Genomic DNA, 10,508 nt, shown 5'->3' on the forward strand with positions numbered 1-10,508 from the left:
GATAGCGTCGTAGCTCAACACATTACTCACGTGTTTCTGGTGATGCTGATGTAAACAAGCCTACTGCACTGCGAGTTGTATAAAAGTATAGCACATACAATTATGTACAGTACAATACTTTATAATGATAATAAATGACTGTTATTGGTTTATGTATTTACTATACTATAATTTTTATCATTTCCTACTTCAAAAAATAAAACAGTATGCCTTGTTATGCCAGCAGCAACCTCATATATCTCATATTCACTGCGTCTCTTGATTGCATCATTTTCTCTTATGCTTGATTTAATCTCAAATCGTTTTGTTCATCATGGCCCCTAAGTGTACAAAATCCACTGCTAATGCCGCCTGTAAGAGACCATGTTGAGTGATTGACCTGGAAACGAAATTAAAAGTGATTAAGGACTACCAAGGTGGAAAGTCAGTGATGATTATTGCTCACCAGTCAGGCATGGCCCATTCCACCACAGCTACAATCTTGAAGAACAAGAACAAAGTGATGGAAGCTGTTAAAGGATCTGCTTCATTGAAGGCAATGAGACTAACAAAAGTTTGAGAAGGGCCTATATCAGACATGGAGAAACTTCTAATGACCCGGATTGAAGACCAGACACAGAAGCATATCTCTCTCACCACCATGACAATCATGGTCAAAGCAAACAGTATGTTTGCAACGTTGAAAGAAAAGGCTGGACCTGACTAGTTGTTGAATTGACTCCTAGCTCTGGGTGGTTAAAGGACTCAAGAATCCTTATTCATTACATAATGTGGAAGTGAGTGATGAGTCTGTGAGTGTTGATGTGAAGGCAGCTGAAGAATTTTTGGAAACGCTAGATAAGCTGATTGTGGAGGAAAATTCCTGCCAGAGGAAACATTCAGTACAGACAAAAACTTTTTATTCTGGAAACAGTTGGCTGAAAGGATTTTCATCCATAAGGAGGCCAAGGCAATGCCAGGTTTAAAGGCTTTTAAGGGTAGGTTAACAGTCTTGCTTGTGGGGCAATGTTTCAGTCTACAAATTGAAACCCTTTGTGATCTGGCACAGTGAGAAGTCCAGGACCTTCAAACATATGAGTAAGCCCACACTGCCAGTGTACTAAAGGAGCAATAAGAAGTCATGGATGACCCAGCTCCTCCTCCAAGATGCCCTCCTGAATTGTTATGCTAGCACAGTGGAGAAGTACTGTTGGGAGAATAACATACCTGTCAAGGTTTTGCTCATTATTGATAATCCTCCTGGACATCCTCCTTTTATCGGTGATCTTCATCCCAACATCAAAGGGAGTTTCTCCCTCCTGACACCACCTCTTTGGTCCAACCAATGGTTCAAGGAGTAATAGCAGCTTTTAAGGCCTAACATCTAAGGGAAACTTTACCTAGGCTATTGCTGCAACTGAGGAAGACACTGATGCAATTCTGGAAGGATTATAAAATCCATTATTGCATCGAGAACCTTGCTTGGGTTTGGGCGGATGTCACCAAGGAGCGTAGGAATGGCATCTGGAAGAAGACGCTCAAGAGATTTGTCCATGACTTCAAAGGATTTGCCAAGGATGGGGAGGTTACAAAGATCAACAAGGCTGTGGTTGAGATGCAGACAGCTTTACCCCAGGTGTGGATGCAGGTGACACTGAGGAGCCTCTAGAGGCAGTTCCTGAGGAATTGACTGAGGAGGAGTTGTTGAAACTGGAACAGGAACACATAGTTGAAGAAGAGGCAAAAGAACAGGGAACTGCAGGAGAAGAGAAAGAAGAAGAACCCCCAAGAAAATTCACAGTGAAGGGTTTAGCAGAAGCTTTTGCAGACCTCAACCAGCTCCTTAAAAAGTTTGAAAACATGGCCCTCAACACTGAAAGGTTTTTGTTAATAGACAGGAATGTTCACAGTGCATTATCTGCTTACAAGTAAATGAATGATGAAAAAAGAAAGAAGCCAGGCAAACCACCATGGACGTATTTCTAAAGAGTGACCCCTCCTCAGGAAGAGCCTCAGGCAGGTCCTTCAGGAGGTGTTCCAGAAGAAGGCATTGTTATCTTAGGAGATGATGGCTCCATGCATGTTACTGCCCCTGAAGAACTTTCAGTGGGACAAGATGTGGAGGTGGAAGACAGTGATGTTTATGATCCTGAACCTGTGTAGGCCTAAGCGAATGTGTGTGTTTGTGGCTTAGTTTTTAACAAAAAAGTTTAAAAAGTAGAAAATAAAAATAAAAAATCTTAAAAATAGAAAAAAACATAGGATATAAAGAAATAAAATAAAGATATAAAAAAAGAAAAGAAAACTCAATGTGTTTGAGTTTTAAGCTGTGTTGTTACAAAAGAGTAAAAAAATTAAAAAAATTAAAAAGCTTACAGAGTAAAAAAGGTATAGTAAGCTAGGTTAATTTATTATTGAAGAAAGGAAAATATTTTTTTTTTAAAGATTTTTATTTTTTCCTTTTTCTCCCCAAAGACCCCCGGTACATAGTTGTATGTTCTTCGTTGTGGGTCCTTCTAGTTGTGGCATGTGGGACACTGCCTCAGCGTGGTTTGATGAGCAGTGCCATGTCCACGCCCAGGATTCGAACCAACGAAACACTGGGCCGCCTGCAGCAGAGTGCGTGAAGTTAACCACTCGGCCACGGGGCCAGCCCCTAAAGGAAAATATTTTTTATTTAATTTATTTTTTTAATTTTTAAAATTTTTATTTATTTATTTATTTATTTATTTGAGGAAGATTAGCCCTGAGCTAATCTTCCCTGAGCTAACATCTGCCACCAATCCTCCTCTTTTTGCTGAGGAAGACTGGCCCTGAGCTAACATCTGTGCCCATCTTCCTCTACTTTATATGTGGGAGGCCTGCCACAGCATGGCTTGACAAGCAGTGCATCGGTCTTCACCTGGGATCTTAACTGGTGAACCCCGAGTGGTCAAAGTGGAACATGTGAACTCAACTGCTATGCCACTGGGCTGGCCCAAGAAAATTTTCTTTTTGAACAAGATTAGCCCTGAGCTAACATCTGCTGCCAATCCTCCTCTTTTTGCTGAGGAAGACTGGCCCTGAGCTAACATCTGTGCCCGTCTTCCCCTACTTTCTATGTGGGACGCCTACCACAGCATGGCTTGACAAGTGGTGCCATGTCCGCACCTGGGATCCGAACCAGCAAATCCTGGGCCACTGAAGTGGAACATGCGCACTTCACCACTGCGCTTCGGGGCTGGCCCCAGAAAAATATTTTTTAATAAATTTAGTGTAGCTAAGGGTACAGTGTGCGTAAAGTCTACAGTAGTGTCCAGTAATGTCCTAGGCCTTCACATTCTCTCACCACTCACCCAGAGCAACTTCCAGTCCCGCAACCTCCATTCATAAAAAGTGCCCGATACAGGTGTACCGTTTTTTTAATCTTTTATACTGTATTTTCACCCTACCTTTTCTACGTTTAGGTATGTTTAGATAGACAAATACCATTGTGTTCATTGTGTTACAATTGCCTACAGTATTCAGTACAGTAACAGGCTGTATAGGTTTGTGGCCTAGGAGCAATGGGCTATGGCACATAGCCTAGGTGTGTAATAGGCTATACTATCTAGTTTTGTGTACGTATACTCTATGATGTTCACACAACGGCAAATTCCCCTAACAACGCATTTCTCAGAATAGATCCCTGTCATTAAGTGATGCGTGACTGTAACATTTTTAGAGAAGTGACAAGACAAAGGAAAACGACTTTGAGCTTCCAGGGTTGCCAAATTGTGGGAAGACAAATTTATGGGGAAACTGATGGTAGATAAGGGCTCGTTTTAGCAAGATTTGTGATGTAGATCCTCTGGGTGCAGTCTCCGGGCTGATAAGGGTCTCGAGTTGGCTCCAGTGGTTAACTTCTGTCCTTTCTGATGAAGATGGGAGAGGAGACACCTTTACAAATTTGTGTCCTGCTTTTAGGCAAATAGGGGGAGTGCAGGGAGCTATTCTTGTGTCTGCTGCTTCTCAATTGCCTTCCACTCAAAATAGTCCTTATGCCAAAGTCGCATATTTTGGGGTGCCATATTCTACTAAGCGTCATATGTAAGGGACTATCACAAGGCCTGGTACAGGAAAGACTCAATAAATGGTAGCTGTTATTACTGTTCTTATCGTAGAAAATCAGTATCAGTAATTTGCTCTCACGGCTGACAAATGCTATTAATCTCATTTATTACAACTTGTGGATTTTCTTCTCATAATTTTAGCATTATGTATCTTCTCATAATTTTAAGGAATATATATATATATAAAAGGTTGTTGGGAAAAGGACCACAAATACTATTCTAAATAGCATGCCACCAGTGTGGGGGAGACAGGTCTTTCCAGTTGGTTTTGTTGACAAAGCGCTTCATTTTCCATTCAGGTTATTTCATCCTGAAGGTGGAGCAGCTGCTGTTTCAGGTTAAACATTTTCTGAGCCTGTTTACCACCCTTCTCCAGCTCCTGCCTTGGCCCATCGGTGCTTCTCACGGCCTGGCATTCCATTTTCTGCAGGTGTCCCTTACTTGGAAGCTTTGGTATGTGTTAGCCTCCCTTATAAAAACCTAAGGACAAAGGCGACGATTGAGTGCTCTCGACAGTCTGGCTACTCAAGGAGTCAGGAAGTTGTTATCAACTTCTAGGGAGCTGCTGGAAATAACCACAACTTCCCCTCTCATTGCGCCTTTTCTTCAGTTCTCCTTTTCTGGATTATAAAAAATAGAAATTCACGGCCATTTCAAAGATACTAGATAGTACAAAAAGTATAAAGAAGGAAAAATCTTCCATATTCCTACATCCAGAAGCAATCACTGTGAAGATTTTGGAGTCTTTCCGTTTGGTCATTGTCTGTGCTTATTAACATGGCTGGGAGCATCCTGTCTATACCATTGGATCTTGATTTTATTTTTTCGCTTAACCTTCTAACATAAACATTTCTCCTTGTTGAAATGTTTGTATTTTAAGAGGCTCCATAATATTTCATTGTGTGATTGTACCATAATTTATTTAAATCAGTCTTACTTTGGATGTTTAAATTGTTCCCAGTTTTTTGCTTTTATAAATAACACTGCCCTTATAAATAGAATGATATTATAAATAAAAATGCCTTTATAAACAGGAACATCTGCCCCAAATAAACAATACATTTTTGCCAGTACTGCAGCTTATTTATTAAGACAGCTTCTTAGACTTGTAGTGACAAAAGTTTTAGTACATATTGCCAGACTTTTTCCAGAAGATTGTGTGAATTTTCAATCCTACCTTCAGTATATGAGAATGTCTCTTTAGTCACCTCTTACCAACCAGAGAAATTCACCTTAAATCCTTTTTTTCTTATTGATAGGCAACACATATTATCTTATTTTACTTGTTAGTGATGTTAATTCCTGTTTTGTGAATTTTCTTTTCAATTATGGTGCTTTTTTTTCTATGAGGTGATAGCATTTTTTTTTTAAGGGCATAATGGTTTATAACATTGTGAAATTTCAGTTGTACCTTGGTATTTGTCAGTCACCATATAAATGTGCCCCTTCACCCCTTATGCCCACCCCCCCAACCCCCTTCCTCTGGTAACCACTAAACTGTTCTCTTTGTCCATGTGTTTGTTTATCCTCCACATATGAGTGACATCAGTCATGTTTCTCTTTCTCTGCCTGGCTTATTTCGCTTAACACAATACCCTCAAGGTCCATCCATGTTGTTGCAAATGGGACGATTTTGTCTTTTTTTTGTAATAATTGAGTAGTATTCCATTGTGTATATTTACCACATCTTCTTTATCCACTCATCAGTTGATGGGCACTTGAGTTGCTTCCATGTCTTGGCTATTGTGAATAATGCTGCAATGAACATATGGGTGTGTAAGTCTCTCTCTATTGTTGATTTCAAGTTCTTTGGATAAATACCCAGTAGTGGGATAGCTGGGTCATATGGAATTTCTGTTTTTAATTTTTCGAGAAATCTCCATACTGTTTTCCATAGTGGCTGAACCAGTTTGCATTCCCACAAGCAGTGTATGAGAGTTCACTTTTCTCCACATCCTCTCCAACATTTGTTGTTTTTGTCTTGGTGACTATAGCCATTCTAAAGGGTCTAAGGTATATCTTAGTTTAGTATTGATTTGTGTTTCTCTGATGGTTAGTGATGTTGAACATCTTTTTATGTGCCTGCTGGCCATCTGTATATCTTCTTTGGAAAAATGTCTGTTCTTATCCTCTGCCCATTTTTTGATTGGGTTGTTTGGTTTTTTTGTTGTTGAGTTCTTTATATATTATGGAGATTAATCCCTTGTCAGAATATGATTTACAAATATTTTCTCCCAATTGTTGGGTTGTCTTTTCATTTTGTTCCTGGTTTCCTTTGTTTTGCAGAAGCTCTTCAATTTGATGTAGTCCCACTTGTTAATTTTTTCTTTTGTTTCCCTTGCCCAAGTAGATATGGTATCTGTAAATGTCCTTCTACGACCAAAGTCAAAGAGTGTACTGCCTATATTTCCTTCTAGGAGTTTTATGGTTTCAGGTGTCACCTTCAAGTCTTTAATCCATTTTGAATTAATTTTTGTGTATAGCAAAAGATAATGGTCTACTTTCTTTCTTTTGCATGTGACTGTCCAGTTTTCCCAACACCATTTATTGAAGAGACTTTCCTTTCTCCATTGTATGTTCTTAGCTCCTTTGTTGAAGATTAGCTGTCCGTAGATGTGTGGTTTTATTTCTGGGCTTTTAATTCTGTTCCATTGATCCGTGTGCTTGTTTTTGTGCTAGTACCGTGCTGTTTTGATTACTATGGCTTTGTATATATTCTGAAGTCAGGGATTGTGATGCCTCCAGCTTTGTTCTTTTTTCTCAGGATTGCTTTAGCTATTTGGTGTCTTTTGTTGCCCCGTATGAGTTTTAGGATTCTTTGTTCTATTTCTGTGAAGATTGTCATTGGGTTTCTATTGGGATTGCACTGAATCTGTAGACTGGTTTAGGTAGTATGGACATTTTAACTATGTTTATCCTTCTAATCCATGTGCATGGAATCTCTTTCCATCTCTTTATGTCATTATCAATTTCTTTCAGTAATGTCCTATAGTTTTCATTGTATAAGTCCTTCACCTCCTTGGTTAAATTTATTCCTAGATATTTTATTCTTTTTGTTGCAATTGTAAATAGGATTGTATTCTTGAGTTCTCTTTCTGTTAGTTCATTATTGGAATATAGAAATGCAACTGATTTTTGTAAGTTGATTTTGTACCCTGCAACTTTGCTGTAGTTGTTGATTATTTCTAATAGTTTTCCAATGGGTTCTTTAGGGTTTTCTATGTATAAAATCATGTCATCTGCAAACAGTGAGAGTTTCAATTCTTCATTGCCTATTTGGATTCCTTTTATTTCTTTTTCTTGCCTAATTGCTCTGGCCAAAACTTCCAGTACTATGTTGAATAAGACTGGTGAAGGTGGCACCCATGTCTTACTCCTGTCCTTAGAGGTATGGCTCTCCATTTTTCCCCATTGAGTATCATGTTGGCGGTGGATTTGTCATATATGGCCTTTATGATGTTGAGGTACTTTCCTTCTATATTCATTTTATTGAGAGTTTTTATCATAATTGGATGTTGGATCTTGTCAAATGCTTTCTCTGCATCTATTGAGATGATCAGGTGATTTTCATTCCTCATTTTATTAATGTGGTGTATCACGTTGATTGATTTGTGGATGTTGAACCATCCCTGTGACACTGGTATAAATCCCACTTGATCATGGTGTATGACCTTTTTAATGTATTGCTATATTCAGTTTGCCAGTATTTTGTTGAGGATTTTTGCATCTATGTTCATCAGCGATATTGGCCTGTAATTTTCCTTCTTTGTCTTGTCCTTGTCTGGCTTTGGGATCAGTGTGATATTAGCTTCATAAAATGTGTTAGGAAGTGTTTTTGTCTTTGAGGTTTAATTTTTAACAAAAATAGAGAGTTAGGTTTTTTGCTTTGTGTCATGTCTGAGTAAACAGTCTTTACCTATTTCCTTTAAACTTGTTTTGGATTTGTATCTTATGGGTTTACCAGAACTCTTTTGGATCCTATATGATTTTCTATATTATTCAAGCTTCTAGAAGTTTCTCCTAGCTCTAATTTTCAGAGTTTGGTGGACAATTCCATAGCCACATTTAATTACCTTTCCTTTCCCTTCAGTCTTTACATTCCCAGACAGAAGAGTATGGGCTTTTCAGTTGGTTTTCTTGAAGAGTAGCTTTCACTCCTGATTCTATTTGCAGAGAATAGAAGTACATGAACTACTTCCTGTGATTTGTAGAGCTGAATCTCAAAATAAGGTGCATATACACTGAACATAGTCAGGTGCCTTTGAAGCTTGTGCATATACAAGATAAAATGAGAGATTAGGGATTAGTTGGTTTATTTCTCCATCTTTATGCCAAATAGTGTTTTATTCCTGAGCTATGCCTGAGTGATGTCTGTCTTTTCAGCATGATCATGCTGTCAACTACTTTCCATTGCTTCCACTTCAGTGTCCTCCAGGGAAATGAGGACAGGCCGAGAATTAGACTGGAATTATTATGATTTTTTTTTTGGTGAGGAAGATTGGCCCTCAGCTAACATCTGTGCCAGTCTTCCTCTATTGTGTATGTGGGTCGCTGCCATAGCATGGCTTGATAAGCAATGTGTAGGTCTGTGCCCGGGATCTGAACCTGTGAACCCTGGGCTGCCGAAGCAGACTGCACAAACCCAAACCCTATGCCACCAGGCCTGCCCCTGGACTGGAATTCAAATCGCAGTGTTACAATTTACTTGCTTAATAACCTTGGACAAATCACATAGCCCCACTAGACCTTTGTTTGCTTCTCTGTGAAGTGGGTACTGATAGTACTTACCTCAGAGAATGGACGTGAAGATTAAATGGTTTCTCATGACCTGCCTGATTAGATCCAGAGGAACTTGTCACCAGACCAGACACTCCTTTCTTTCATGGTGACTTACTGGATCTTGATATCTTTTTCTACCAGTGGATGTCAGTTGGAACCATCCTAATTCATTTGAGAAATTCTGATAACAATGAATTTCAGGAGGGTAGTGGCTAAGATCACCTTCCCCTCTAGGAGGTTCCCTAAGTCCACTATGCTAATTTAGCCTGGTCCTCCCAGCCATCAGTGCTGAGTACCGAGCAAATCACAAAAGTTCCTGTTACATCTCCTCTATCAGGAATGGAGTGCTTATTAAAATTATGTAAATAAGAAGGGCCATTCTAGTGACATAGAAGGTCTGCCAAGGAACTTTTTGACATTATCCAGACAGAAATATCTGATACTTTCTCTTACTAAGTAAGTAAAAAAGAAAAAAGTTCTGCATCATCAGACACAGCCACATATGCATACACCTGTCAGCCAGTAGGTGCTCAGAAAATGTGAGTTCTCTCCCTCTTCCATTCCTCCTCAGCTGGACCACACCTCTACATCATTTAAGCTGAGAACATGTAGCTTTCTAGAGACCTAACCCGCTCCTAAGTATCCAGTTCTCTGCTTGGCTCTGTGTAAACGTACTACGGATGGTTCTGGGTTGCCTTTGGACAGGCTTGCCAAGCTTGGTGCAAACATTGGCTTGTTCTCCAGCATAAAACCACAGTTGGTGGCAGCAGGTCCTTGTGCTGACGTCTGATGGCCTCCAGCAGGATTCTATCTTCAGAGTGGCCTTTCTTCAAATAGGTAGATTTTATTTTACGGTTGGATTTAACTTGTATTTATGTATAGTGGACATACCCAGAGCATTTTGTCATGGGAAAAAATTTGCTAATCCAAAAATAAACAATGTGTAGCTAGTATCCTTCTTAAGACAGGTAGAAGTGTTTATAAAGTGTGCCTTGTCACCAGCCTTTGCCCCACAGACTTTCTGCTCTTGGTGAGAAAGGGTGTGGCATCTGCTCTTTTGGACGTTTAGTTTCATGGAACCATATTTTCCTCGTCTGGTTTCGCCAGCAGTGCCTGGTCAGGATGAACAGAGGGGCCCTGGGGCCACTGAGATCGGGGGCTGACCTCAGACCCTGCCTCCAGCCTCCAGACAAGCTCTTTCCTACGTTCCCTTGCACAGTTCACCACGAGGCCCCGGGTGTGGCATCTCAAAGCCGACTCTGTTCTCCACAAGAAAGCGACAGCTCCCTTGAATTATTCTGGTACAGAAATGAGTTTCCACATGTTTCATGAGACATAATCAGGTGCTTACTACCATATTATTCTTTTTTTTTTTTTTTTTTAAAGATTTTATTTTTTCCTTTTTCTCCCCAAAGCCCCCCGGTACATAGTTGTGTATTCTTCGTTGTGGGTTCTTCTAGTTGTGGCATGTGGGACGCTGCCTCAGCGTGGTCTGATGAGCAGTGCCAAGTCCGCACCCAGGATTCGAACTAACGAAACACTGGGCCGCCTGCAGCGGAGCGCACGAACTTAACCACTCGGCCACGGGGCCAGCCCCACTACCATATTATTCTTACAAATGTGTAATTATTGGCTCTAGACACAAATTCGAATAGAAAT

This window comes from Equus asinus, chromosome 3, assembly GCF_041296235.1.
Source record: "Equus asinus isolate D_3611 breed Donkey chromosome 3, EquAss-T2T_v2, whole genome shotgun sequence".
NCBI lineage: Eukaryota > Metazoa > Chordata > Mammalia > Perissodactyla > Equidae > Equus > Equus asinus.